Raw genomic sequence first — 14,080 nt, 5'->3', positions numbered from 1 at the left:
TTAGATTCTTCGATTGGAAAAAAGATAGAGTTGGACTAGATGATCCTTCTAATTCAAAGTCTATGGAGTAAAAAAATTCTTCAACAGCTTCTTATGATAGTGACATTGATGGTTATGGTAGAGATAAATAGAGGAGGGAGAGGATTAGGAGAAAATATTTCCTAATGGCATTATAGATTTAGAGCTGGAAAAGACCTCAGACAGCCCTACGTGGTACAATGGATAGAGTGCTGGGCCTGGAGTCAGGAAGACAAGTTCAAATCTGGCTTCAGATACTAATTGACTGTATGACCTTAGGTAAGTCACTTAACCATGGTCTGCCTCAATTTATAATTGAGAAAGATAATAGAATCTTCCTCCCAGGGTTGTTGTGAATATCAAACACAGCTATTTGTGAAGTGCTTAGCACAGTGCCTACCACGTGTTAGGTGCTTAGTAAATGCCAGCTATTATTATTATTATTATTATCAAATTCAACACCTTCATTTTTACAGATGAAGAAACTGTGATGCAAGAGGTTAAATTGTTTGGTCAATGTTATAATGGTAGTAAAGGAACAGCTAGATAAAGTAGTAGAGAGAATGTTGGCCTAGAATCAGAAAGACTCATCTTCCTCAGTTCAAGTATGACCTCAGTTACTTACCAGTTATGTGACTCTGGGCAAGTCACTTAATCTGGTTTGCCTCAGTTTCCTCATCTGTAAAATGAGCTGAAAAAGCAAATGGCAGACCATTCCAGTATCTTTGCCAAAAAAATCCAAATGGAGTCACAGAGTCAGAGAGAACTGAGAAAATGACAGAAATGGAGCTGAAATTCAAGCTCAGCTCTTCTCCCTCCAAATCCAACACACTGTATAATACTGCTTCTCAATTAATTTTTCCAGAAAATTTCAATATTATTCATACATATTTTAGTCAGTCTTCAGTGTCTTACCACATGCTATAACAAATGCCATACTTTAACAAATAGAGAGATACAGCTCAGAATATCTAAAAATAAAGCTTAAGACTGCACTAAGCCTTTTGGGACGCCTAAGTAGACCACTCTTTAAGGTTTACGGGGTTCATTTTCATAACAATGCTGTTAGACAGGTATGAAAAATATCATTATTCCCATTTTGCATTTGTAGAAACGAAGGATGAGAAATGATTTGTTCATGGTCACAGAACTGATAGATAAGCATATAAGGCAAAATTAAACCTCTAGACCGGATCATTTTTTTGCTACACAATACCCTTGCTCCAAAGTCCTAAGCACATCCTGAAGGGGCTTGATTTATATTTTATATGTATAGCTTTGACGATTTTAAGTTTCCCTGAATCAGTAGAAGCTGATTTAGCCCTCAGTATGATGAACTGTGACCACTCCTGTTTCCCTTTTAGAAAAGTGAATATAGCATAATTCTGATCATTTCCAAACTGTTCCTTTCCTTTTTGTTTCTGTAAATTGTAAAAGAGGTGTCAGTCTTTTGACCACTGACCATCAGGGTCTTTTAGCTTCTGATGCAGGTGTACCTGAGAGAAGGAATTACTCCAAAGGTGTTGTCATGGCTCTAGAAAGCGTTGACATTGTGACATAGGTTCACCACCACCAAATCCGTTGGTATTCTCTGTGTCTAAGACTTCAGATGGCTTGAAATGTAGTATAGCACACTGGGTCCTACTTCCCCAGGTTACATACAGTTTAGGGAAATACAGAAGCACCCTGGAAAAAATTACCAAGGGAAAACCCACTCTTTTCCCTCCTTGCCACCAGAAAATCCCCACGCTACTCTCCCGTTAAAGAAATCTCCGCTGATGTGATGCATCTGATGTACAGCCTAGAACATCACTCTAGAGGGACTTCTCTTTTCTGTCTGCAGATGGTCCCAGGGTAGGAGAGAAAAGGGCTGGTACAGTCATCAAGTCTGTTGCCTCTATTGCCCCTAGTTGCTGCTTTCTTGCCCCTACAGGTTCACCTGCCTTTGTTACCCCAGTCTGGTAGCAGAAGACGTGTTGCTGTAATTTATGCATTCATTGCCTGTAATACTCAGGGCATTTCTGACCTCTAGTTGCTTTCAACCTTGTGGCATATTTGAGTTCCCATTGATTGATGTGAGTAACTGGGAGAGAAATATGAACATAAGATAAAGTTTTACAACCCTAAACTGAAATTTTGAAAATTGTCTCAACGTTTCAATCCTCCCACTGTTGACGTCTTTAGATTTTTTATCTTTCTATATGTCCTTCCCCTCATTCCTCTTCTCGTAGGGTTTGTTAAAAAAAAAAACAAAAAAACAGGGTCAAAGTCAAGTAGGGAAGTGAAATTAAAGACACAGCCCTAGCCTCCCCTTGATTATACAATTGCTGGGTCTTTTTAATATCTTCATAAATTAACTTCACCATACCTTGCACAGGCTGATGCTACCTTAATTAGCATTATAGAATAGAATATTATAGAATATATATATATATATATATAGCATTATAGAATAGAAACTGTTGAGTTCTGTAATCACGGTTGCATTAGCTACAAGAGCTTTTGGCAAGAAGGAAAGGCAAAGGGTTGGGAAGCCCAACCACTGATTAAGCCTCTAATCTGTGCTGGGAACATAATGCTCATCTCTTTATCAATATTATCTCACTTAAACTTCATAACAGAGTTGGGACATAAATACTTTTATGATCCTCATTTTTAAATTATATTTTCCCCAAAACAATTTTTAACATTCATTGAAAAAGATTTTTGATTTCCAAATTCTTTTCTCTCTTTCTTATCCCTCCCCATTCCCTGAGATGGTAAGCAATCTGATAAATATTTGACAAATGCAATCATGTAAGACATGTTTCCATATGAATCATTTTGTAAAAGAGATTTCAGATTTTTAAAAAAGGAGAAGAAGAAGAATGAAAGTGAAATATAGTACTTTTCACTCTGCATTCATACTCCATCAGCTCTTTCTTGGAATGCTCATTGCATTTTGCATATAATCCTCATTTTACAGTGGATGAAGTGGAGACAGACAGCAGTAAAATGAGTTGCCCAGTGTCACACTAATTAGAAATATCTGATTAGATTAGAAAGATCTGATTAGATTAGATTAGATTCAAACTGAGGTCTTCTGATTCTAGGCCCGGAGCTCTACTTGCTATACCATCCCCAGCACTTCATACCCACACCCATAGCTGCCTCTTGAGCATGAATGACTAAGATAGCACAAGAAAAGATTTGGAATGATATTCTCATTGCTAGCCCAATTAAAATAAAAAAAAAATATATATATATATATAGCCTAGAGAATAGGTAGGTAGCTCAGTGGAGAGAGAGAGAGAGAGACCGAGAGACTGAGAGACAGTTCCCTGGAGGTGAGGTGTCCTGGGTTCAAATGTGACCTTAGACACTTACTAGCTGTGTGACCCTGGGCACTTAACTACTTAATTACTCTTCTGCCTTAGAGGAAATACTTAGCATTTAAGAAAAAAAATTTTTTTAGATACAGACTAATTCTAACTTGGTTGCTAGAAGCCAAGGGTGGAGAAATCAGTAGTGTATTACTTCATTCCCTGAAACAAGAAGCCACAACATGTAGGAGAAGAAGGAAGGAGTGGGGAGGAGCAAAACGAGCTTATTCCCCTTTATTTGACCAGCTGACTTTGAGATTTGTTTCCTTAAACCCAACCTGCTTTTCAAAGATTGTTTTAGCCCTTCCTCTGTTTCTAAACCCACAGATTTTTTAAAAGCCTAAAGGGTTTTTTTTGGTGTGTTCCCTCTCTTTCCCACCCTTATTCCCACCTTCATCAGTGCTTTCTCACCTGCTGATCAAAAAGGTCATCTTTTTCCAGATCACAACCACTGTGGATACACATTAGTGTAGCTACAATATAATTATACTAATTTCACTGGCTTCCTACAGTGTAATTATATGAATTCCCTTGTCTTCATGCCAACATAAGGTTCCCAATCCACATTTGGTACAGATTTCTACACTAGCTTTTACCCCTAGATTCTAAAATTCTGATATTTCCCTCTAATCCATTGACATTTATCAGGGGAGAGAGCCTTCTTACTGATCCAACACTTCATAAAAACATAAAAATATCAGTCACCCCATTAATTGCCTACCATGTTCCAGGTAACTGGGCTAAGCACTACATCTGAAAGGGACCTCAGGGACCTTCTAGTCCAACTTCCTCCTTTTTATCAATAAAGTAACCAATTCCCAGAGAGGTTAAATAATTTGCCCAAAATTAAAGCCTCCACCATTTGGCTAATCTGTCCATCTCCTTCTGACTTGCCTCCCTATACAGCCTGGACTATTTAAAAAATGCCATGGAGATCACTCTTGAATACTTTGCCCCTTGAACTCCGCCCATCTGAAGTTGGAAAATCCCCAAGCCTCGGAAATCTCCACCTCCCTCCCAACTCGCTATTACTACAGAAAATTATAAATTTATGCTTATTTGATCTAATATAGATTCATGCAGGTCCCTTGCAGCTACTCAAAATTTATTCTGTTTATCTCCTTTTGGTTCTCTAGAAGGCCACCAAAATCTGTTGTGAGACAGTTTTTCTAGAGGCAGCTCAATGGCACAGTGCTGGCCTTGGAGGTAGGAAGACCCAAGACCTACATTTGAATTCTGCCTTAGATACTAACTGTGTGATCCTGGGAAAGTCATTTAATTTCTTTTTTGCCTCCATTTCCTCATCTGTAAAACAAGAATAATAACAGCATCTTTCTTCCAGGGTTTTTGAGGATAAAATGCTATATGTAAAGTATTTGCAAAATATAACGGGCTGAATAAATGTTGACCATTTTGTCCTTGATGCTTTAAACACCTCTGACGTGAGGGACTGCTGAGCCCCTTCAGGACTCCTCATCCACTTCTGGTGTCCACCTTCCCCACAATTCTCATCTGTGGCTCCAAGAAGTGGTCACACCCTAGTAAAACCATATGCTAGTAAACCATGTTGAGGGTAACCAACAGATCTCAACCCTCTCAGTGAGTTGGTGGTGTCTACCCCAAGCATGTGAAAACTTCCCCAAGTAGAATGGACAGAGGAGAACAATTTGTTCCAATGGTTCAATGGCCATGAAGGCAGCTGAAGCAGGCACTGTGGAGTGCTTAGAACTTGGTCAGACATTGAAGATGCTGCAGTTATCCTCTGCTTCCCAGACCATCATCAGTTATCTCAGTTTTTGCCTTGTCACTGAACTTCTATGGTTCTGGAAGAAAGAGTGAGGCGGACGACTTTGTGCAACTCTGCCTCACCTAAATCCCATCCACACTCAAGACTCCGTACCCCATGATGGCACTGGGTCTCTTCAGAAATTGTTCATCCTTAACAACTACATCCCCACCCCTAATGTACATATTGATTCGCTCACTTTGCTCCTTATTTTACAGATGATTGAGACCATCCACTGTGAACCTCCTCAACATGGCTTTTTCCTTCTGTCTCAGAGGAAGAGGGATTCCTTTTCCATTAAAAGAACAACCTTTACATCTTGCCTTGATTCCACCCCATCCCACCACCTCTGGGGCATAGGATATGAATCTCTTGCAAATTTGATCTCTCCCTCTCCACTGGTTCTTTCCCCTCTGCCTCCAATTTCAAAAGTCTGTACATCTCCCCAATTCTACGTAGGAGGGAAATCTTTCCTGAGGTCTACTACTATCCCTCCTCTCACTTTCCTTTCATTGCTGAACTTCTCAAAAGGGTAGTTTATACCCACTAGTTCCACTTCCTCATCAGGCACTCATTGCCTTAACTCCTTGCAATCTGACTCTTGCCCCTAGGATTTGATTGCACTTACTCTCTTGAAGTCTGCCAATTCATTTCATCACAAAGTTGTTAAATTCCTACTTAACGCAAAGTATTGAGGACAAAAATGAAAGACCTACCCCGCTTGCCCTCGAGGACCTGATATTCTATTTGGTGGCAGATAATAATAGCACTTTTTAACGCTTACCTTCAGACTTAGAATCAATACTACGAATTGGTTCCAAGGCAGAAGATCAGTAAGGATTAGGAAATGGGGAGAACCCAAGACCTCCCATCTCTGACCTGCTTCTGTCTCCCCTGAGCCACCTAACTGCACCTAATGAAAGCATTTTAAGGTTTGCAAACACTTTACTTCGGGGCAGCTAGGTGGTATAGTGGATAGAGTGCTGAGCAGTGTCAGACACATATTAGCTATGCAATCATGGGTAAGTCATTTAATTCTGTTTGACTCAGTTTTACCATCTGTAAAATAAGCTGGGAAAAAAAAGTAAATTACTATAGTATCTTTGCCAAGAAAACCCAAATGTGATCACAAAGAATTAAACATGACTGAAGCAACTGAACATACACTTTACAAATATGACCTTATTTGATCTTCATGACAACCCTGAGAAGTAGGTGCTATTAATTATTCCCATTTTACAGATGAGAAAACTGAGGCAGACAGATTGAGTGACTTGCCCAGGGTCATGTGACTAAGAATTGTCTGGAGGCTAGCATTGAATCTGACTCCAGGGATCAAGATCAAGGCAAAGTTAAGAGTTTGGCCTTTTAATGGAAAAGGAACACTTCCTTATTCCAGGTCGAGTGCCCTATCCACTGTATTACCCAGCTGGGTAAACGAAATAGCCATGTAATAAAATGATCAAGGAAAAGGTCAGAAAATAAAGGGACACCAGGACAATTTGTGAGGGGAGGAAACACTGACTTGGAGGTTCAGGGATAGATTCAAGGATGAAGTGGTGCTCCAGCTGAGCCTTGAAGAAATATAAGGACTTGGAAAGGCAAGAGATACAGAGAAAGTATATTTCAGCTACAGCTTCTGGCTTGTGAAGATGTACATAGGTGGGAGTTGGAATTTAAATTCAGGTAGTGACTAAAAGTTCATTTTGGCTTGAATATAATAAAGGCTCTAAAGGAGAATAAAATCAAGTGAAAATGGAAAGATGGAAAGCCCTAAATGTCAAACTAAGGAGTTTACAATCTTTTCCTAGAGGTCATATAGGTTTTTTAGCCAGGACAGACCTGTGCCCTTAGGAAGATTATTTTGGCAGTTATGTGAAAGATGATTTGGAAAAAGTGAATGCAGGAAGTAGGAACACTAACCAGAAGACTAAAATATGGTGGATGGAAAGATGTCTTAGAGGTCAAATTGGGGGTGCCAGGCTGGAGGGAGGGGTGGCTAATCATGAAGTGGAATTTTAGGCTGTTTGGTTTGGGTTTTTTTTTAAGATGAATTATCTTAATACCTTCATCTTTCTACAGATTTGGGGCTTTCTGAATTGCAGGATCTCTGAGATGGATGTATGGCTAATACATGTTTCTCCCTTCCTCCTTTCTTTTATCTTTTTTTTCCTTCCTGTGTCCTCTTTTAATTTTTCTTTTCTTTTTTGCCACTTAGTGGCACCTAGTGGTATTCTTGGGCATCACTGGTAGACCAAGGGAGTTGGAGATTTCTGCTTTGTGGGATCTCTCTTCTAGAAAACTGTAAAGCTCTTTATCAAACATCTTTCATTCTCTTTGGTTAGCATTGTCACTCCTCTCTTGGAACATCTGTATTTTCCATGATTGTAAGAGCTTAAGAATTTTATACTATGGCAAAGTTTATGGGTTGTACTATATATTCTTTTTTTTTTTAACCTTTACCTTCCATCTTGTGATCATTACTCTGTATTGATTCCAAGGTAGAAGAGTGGTAAGGTCTAGGCAATGGGGGTCAAGTGACTTGTCCAGGGTCACACAGGTGGGAAGTGTCTGAGGCCAGATTTGAACCCAGTATTTCCCATCTCTAGGACTGGTGCTGAATCCACTGAGCTACCTAGCTGGCCACAATGTACTGTATATTCTTAATATTAAAAGTACCAAGAGTGTTGATTGCCTCAAATGATGCCAGACATTTTTAAAAATAATTTAAACAATATTTTGTATAATTTACTAGAATTTTACTCTCTGGGAAAATGTACTTTAAATAGAAATAATTATGAGCAGATATAATTTTTATTCAAATAACATTTTTCATCCTTCTATCTCTATTATGTGCAAATGTCCTGCCACCTCAGTTGATACAGCTTGATCCTTTTCCACTCTTTGTTACTTCCTATAGTACCAGAACTAGTGCTTTGTGTTTGACAGACACTCAATAAGTTAATGGATGTTATCAACATTTTAAAAACTAGGTCTATTATTTCAGTGGTGTAAAACATTTAAAATAGTTTTTTTTGTTGCAGTTTATGGACACTAAGTTAAGAAGCAGAGACATATTTGAATGCTGGGGAGAATGGGATGGTTTTGAGGGAGAAGGAGATATAGTTTAGATATATGGTATATATCAGAGCAGGTAGGTAACACAGTGAATAGAATGCCAGCCCTGGAGTTGGGGAAATCTGGATTCAAATCCAGTTTTGGACACTTCCTAGCTCTATGTCCCCAGGAAATCCCTTAATTCCAATTGTCTAGCCCTTGCCCTCTTCTGTCTTTGAAGTGATATTAAGCCAGAAGTTATGTAAGGGTTTAAAATATCTATTTTAATATATATTTATATAATTGTATAATTATATACAAACATAAATATATATGTATATTTATATAAATAATATATTTAATATTATTATATTTTAATTTAATTAATAAATTAATTTTTATATATTATATATGCAGTATATCAAAGGGACTTTGGCAATACCATCCTTGTGGATCTTTAGAATAAAATAGGAAACTTAAAGGGAAAATTTCATCATATTCCTCAGATAGATCAAAGATTTAGAACTAAAAGAGGTCATCTACTCCAGCCTCTTTTCATTTTATAGATGAAGAAGCAAGAGCCCAGAGAATTTAAGTGATTTTCCCCAAGATTACTTACTATTGGTTGACTATCTAACAGGGGTATTCAGGGAATTTACCCTAATTCATCTGCTTCAAGGTTTTACCCCATGGAACTAGGCCTTTCTTCCTCATGAGTGAATTTGTTTTCACAAAGCCAAAGGACATTTATAGCAGATTTGAACTATAAATTCTTCATCTGGGTCAGGGGAAAATTTCGCCAGCATTTTAAAATTGTTATCCCTTTGTTCCATATTTATATTTTCATTTTCCACTTTGATTCCCCTTTCTAGTCTCTAAATAGTGACAGAAACATGACTTTTCTCCATTTGTTCTCTTCATTTCTGCACTTTTTCTCAAGCATCTCTTAGTAGGTATATTGTTTGTTTAGCAACTAATCCTGGAACAGTACCAAATAAAGCCTTTCTGACTGACAGTAAAAATAAACAAAATCTAGTTTTGCTATGGCTGTGCAGCTGATTTTCTTCATGTCTGATTATACCCCAAAACATAAGCATGCTTGTAAAATGTAAAAATAAGAGCACAAATTTTATATCTCAAAATACCTTGTCTTCTCATTGCCTGCCCTAGAGTTTTTTAATCATTTAATTAGAGTTTCCTACTTACCTCCTCCTCCCTTGGGAGCCACTGGGAGGCACTGAAAATCTTGGAGTCAGGGAAGCCAGGTTTGAATTATGATTCTGCAACTTACTTCCCTTATGACCTCTGAACTTGAAATTTCCTTATCTGTCAAATGAGTGGGTTGGCCTAGCTCTTCTAGCTCTAAACTGGTAATTCTTAAACGTAGTTCTCTGTACCTGGCATGTTTAGGGATGAATTGGGTTTTGATTAATTTCTTGGCTTTTATATCCCCTTGAAGGACTAAAGAACACTTTAATTATTCATGAAATTAAATGTTTTATTCCTTTGGCAATTGTCCTAGAGAAACATTTTCAAACAGACTTCCCTGAAAGGAATCTCAAGAGCTGTGACTGTTATTTCTTATTACTCAATACTTACTGAAAAAGTTGTGCCCATTCATAGCACAGAGGTGCATTTGGATTACTGGAATAGATAGATGGAAAGGCTGGAGAGAGGAGAAACATTTGAAATTTTTTTTATTCTTTTTTTTCTTAAGACAAACCAATTCAGTGACATTTTCTGCACAGTAGTTTGTAGTAAAGGAGGAAGGAACAAACAACGAATTAATCAGACAGGAAGCAAATAACCACAGAAGGATGTCTGTCTCTGACTCAGTGTGTCACACTTAACCAGAAGTCCATATCTTGTCTAAAATGGCTGGTTTGACTACACTATGTTGGTTCTAGGCGTTGATTCGGTTTTCAGCGATGGTTGTTTTACTTATTTTAGGGCTCATATATCCTCTCTGCCTGCACCCCCGATCATGCATGTGCCACAGAATCATTTGACGGTAAGAGAAACTGTGTTTTAAGCTAAATGTATTTCCTTTATAAGGTCCTAGGGAGAAAATGGCTTTTAGTGGGACATCTGCTATGTCAAAATGAAATGGCTTGGTTTGTAAGGAAAAGATCTCTTCTCACTATGGCTTCATCTGTATTTCATATCATGGTAGTGTTCACTAGTCATCCCTGGGGGTGACATTATAGAACTAACTGCAACTCTAAACTATAATGAGCAAAAAATTTTACTGTTATTATTTTTCCTTTTCATTGGAGAAGCCTTAACTGCTTTGAAATAGGTTTACATTCTGAAATTGATATTTATTTCTGTATTTGTATTTTTCCATATGTGCTAAAATATAGCCAAATATTTTTTACAGGGCAGTTGTTTTAGCATGTACCTATTTTAGACCTCTGATGAAGGAAGGAATTGGAAACCTCCAATAGGAAGACATACATTAGCATGATATATGTTGCCACAGAACTATAGTAATATTGTTTCATTTAGTTACAGGAAAAATAATCTTATTCTCAAGTCCCAAAGAAAATTATTTTCATAAAAATTTTCTGGATATTAGATACTTCATAAAGTTCTCCTTCCAATATAAAAAAAAAATTGAGATGTTAGTACTTTGAAAATTATTCCCAAATTGTTAACAAGGATTTACTAAACACTTGAAACACCAGCTTCCTTTATATTTTCAGTCCAATCTGGCAAGCATTTTTTAAGCAACTATTACTTTCAAGATACTAGGCACTTTCGATAAGAAAGAAGGAAAGGAGAAGGGAAAGGTGAGGGTGGGGGGAGAGACATAGAGAGAAAGAGAGGGAGGAAATCAAGAAAGAAAGAAGGGAAGGAAGGAAGGCAGTCAATAACTATCATCCCATTCTTGTCCTCTTGGAGATTGCATTCTACTAAAGGGATACAACACATAAACAGTGAAATATGTATATGATCCTTTGACTAGGAAAGAGTACCAACAACTAAAGTGTCAAGAAGCCCATTAGGAGATGGCTCATGATCTGATCCTTGAAGGAAGCTAGGAATTCTAAGAGTCAGTGATGAAGAGGGAGAAAGAGTGCATGGCAGGATTAAGGGGCAGGCATAAAAAAAAAATGAGAAATACTGAGTTCAGAGAACAGAAAATAGGTGGGTTCTCCTGGAACATGTAATATATGAAGAGCAATATAATGTAACGAGCAATGAGTGTGGAAAGGTAGGTTGAAGTCATATGGTGAAAGGCTCTAAATACCAAGCCAAGAAGGTTATACTTTATTGGAGGATCCACTGAAGACTCTTTGGCACAGAAGTGTCAAGGTCAGACTTGTCCTTCAAAATGTCATTTTGGCAGCTGTGAGGAGGATGTTTTGGGGAGTATGGGAGATGAAAGTAGAGGAAATGATTTAGAAACTGTTGAAGGGGAGAGGTAATAAAGGCCACACCTAGGTCCTATGAGTGAAGAGTAGACAACAGATACGAGGAATGTGTTAGAGGTAGAAATGGCAAGAATTGGCAATAGATTGGATATGGAAGATGGAGGGAGAGGAAAGAGTTAAAGATAATTCCAGAGTTGGGAGTTTGAGTGATGGTGCTTTCTATAGAAATAAAAAAATCTGGAGGAAGTCTAGATTTAGGATATGAAGATAACAAGCACCATTTTGAACATGTTGAGTTTGAGATATCCATTGGATATCCAGTTTGAGATGTATAAGAGGAAGCTAGTGATGCCTCTTATAGATTGATTTTTAACCTCTCTGTGTGCTGGGAAACTCCCTATGATGTATTTATGCTTTCATAGACAGTTGATAGGCTGACTGTCAGTAGAAGGAGTTCCCACATGGGGGGTTTCCTTTTTTAAAATTTTATTTTTATTTTCAGTTCCAAATTCTCTCCCTTCCTATACCTCTTGCTCATCCGTTGAGAAGGCAATACAACACCCATTATATATGAAGTCAGCAAAACATGTTTTTACATAAGCCATGTTCTGGGGGGATGGGGAAGCAAGAAAAACAAAGGGAAGAAATATGCTTCATTCTGCACTTTGAGTTCATCAGTTCTCAGTTTGGAGGTGAATGGCATTTTTTATCTTTAATGTTTTGGAATTATACTGGATCAGAATACTAAGTCTTTCACAGCAGGTTATTACTGTTACTATATGCAATGTTCTCATTCTACTCTCTTCATTTTATGTCAGTTCATATGTCTTCCCAGATTTTTCTGAAATCATCTCCTTCATTCTTATAGAATGATGATATTTCATTATATTCATATACCATAACTTGTTCCACCATTCTCAGTTGATGAGTATCCCCTCAGTTTTCAATTCTTCACCACCACAAAAAGAACTACTATAAATATTTTTGTGCATTATAGGCCCTTTTACCTTTTCTGTGATCTCTTTGTGATGTAGACCTGGTAGTGGTATTACTGGATCACAGAGTCTGCCTAGTGTTATAACCCTTTGGGCATAGTTCCAAATTATTCTCTAGAATGGTTGGTCCAGTTCACAACTCCACCAACAGTGCATTAGAATACCTGTTTCCCCACATCCCCTCCAGCATTTGTCATTTTCCTTTTCCATCATTTTAGCCAATCTAATAAGTGATGTCCCAGAGTTGTTTTCATTTGTATAGGTAGTTTCTAATAGAAGTTTCCTATACTAATAAAATATACTTTCTGAATTCAAATAATGTGTATACATAAAATAAAGTTCTATAAAATTTGCTTTCCTCCTCAACTGACTCACAAATTAAAAAAAAATTCTTAGGAACTAACACAAAAAGAACCTAAACTCAGGATGTTATTTTTTCCTTTAGAAAAACATAAAATGACCAACTTAATCAACAAGCATTTATGGGAATACAAAAACAAATAGAAAGAAAGATATTCCAAGAAGCTTATGTCCTAGTGAGAGAGAAGGAAAAAAAAAAACATATAGGGGAAAGGTACAAGGTATGAGGTAGAGAGAAGTCCAAAGGATAGCTTAAAGAGGAATGAGATATGGCTGACCTGGGTAACCTCCTCAAGTGGGGGTTCTGGGAGGAGCTCTCTAATCCGGAGAGGCCACAGGGGTAGAGAATTCTTCCAGTGTACAAATTCTAGAGCTGGATTGAGGCTTCAGGATGAAGAGCTTCAGCCTGGAAAAGGAAGCCTGGGGGAAAGCCTGGAGAGCAGTGTTATTGTTGTCATCATCACTATCTTATTATCATCAATTTTAAAAGTTAAGACTAGAGAGCATGTTATTAAAAAAGTATAACAAATATTAAACTACTTATTGATTTGGGCTATGAGCTTCAGAGTACCTTCTGATGCCCTTTGAGTTGTGGTGATCTAATTAACCTCTCGTTGGCTTTTTCAGTTCTTAAACTTTGAGAAACAACACTCTGAATGGACTACTCTGCTAAAAAGCAAGTGATTGTACTGAAAATTATTCTCTGGTTGACTGACCAAAATCGTATTGCAATGATGGCTTTAGGTAGATCTGGCCCCTAGGCTCTAAGTTCCCATTACTCTGAAGTTCTATCTAGAGCCAAGATCCAGAAACAAATTTTTCACAAGAAATAGTAGGAGCATCAGCATGGATAAATAGGGTTGGCTGGCTTCTGCTTAAAGCTTTTAAAAACTATAATTTCTTAAAGATTAGCTAATAATTCATTAATTTTTCATATACTTTTGATGGCTACTTCATACATATTTAAACTGTGATCCACTTTCATTTCCTCAGGCCACTCCAAGAGATGTTACCACTTGGATTTTTAGTCTTTTTTTGTGTTCTGTTTCATCAAATTGTTACCTATAAAGAAATTTTTCCAGGTACAATCCCTTTGGGCTTGTTAAAGCCAACAAGAGCTTTAGA

The 14,080-nt window shown here is 37.6% G+C and overlaps 1 protein-coding gene across 6 annotated transcripts in view; it reads left to right on the top strand.

Annotated features, from left to right (window-relative positions):
- Window positions 1-14,080, top strand: part of WIPF1 (WAS/WASL interacting protein family member 1) — a 180,228-nt gene that overhangs the window by 119,598 nt on the left and 46,550 nt on the right. Inside the window, exon 3 of one of the 6 annotated variants that reach the window (XM_016433715.2) lies at window positions 10,174-10,234. The exons of the other annotated variants lie outside the window; for them this stretch is intronic. The gene's annotated coding sequence lies outside the window, so the exon portion shown is untranslated. The remainder of the gene's footprint in view (window positions 1-10,173; window positions 10,235-14,080) is intronic. 6 annotated transcript variants of the gene reach the window in all.

The sequence above is a fragment of the Monodelphis domestica genome, chromosome 4 (genome assembly GCF_027887165.1).
Source record: "Monodelphis domestica isolate mMonDom1 chromosome 4, mMonDom1.pri, whole genome shotgun sequence".
Taxonomy (NCBI): Eukaryota; Metazoa; Chordata; class Mammalia; order Didelphimorphia; family Didelphidae; genus Monodelphis; species Monodelphis domestica.
This window is presented reverse-complemented; position numbering and strand designations above follow the sequence as displayed.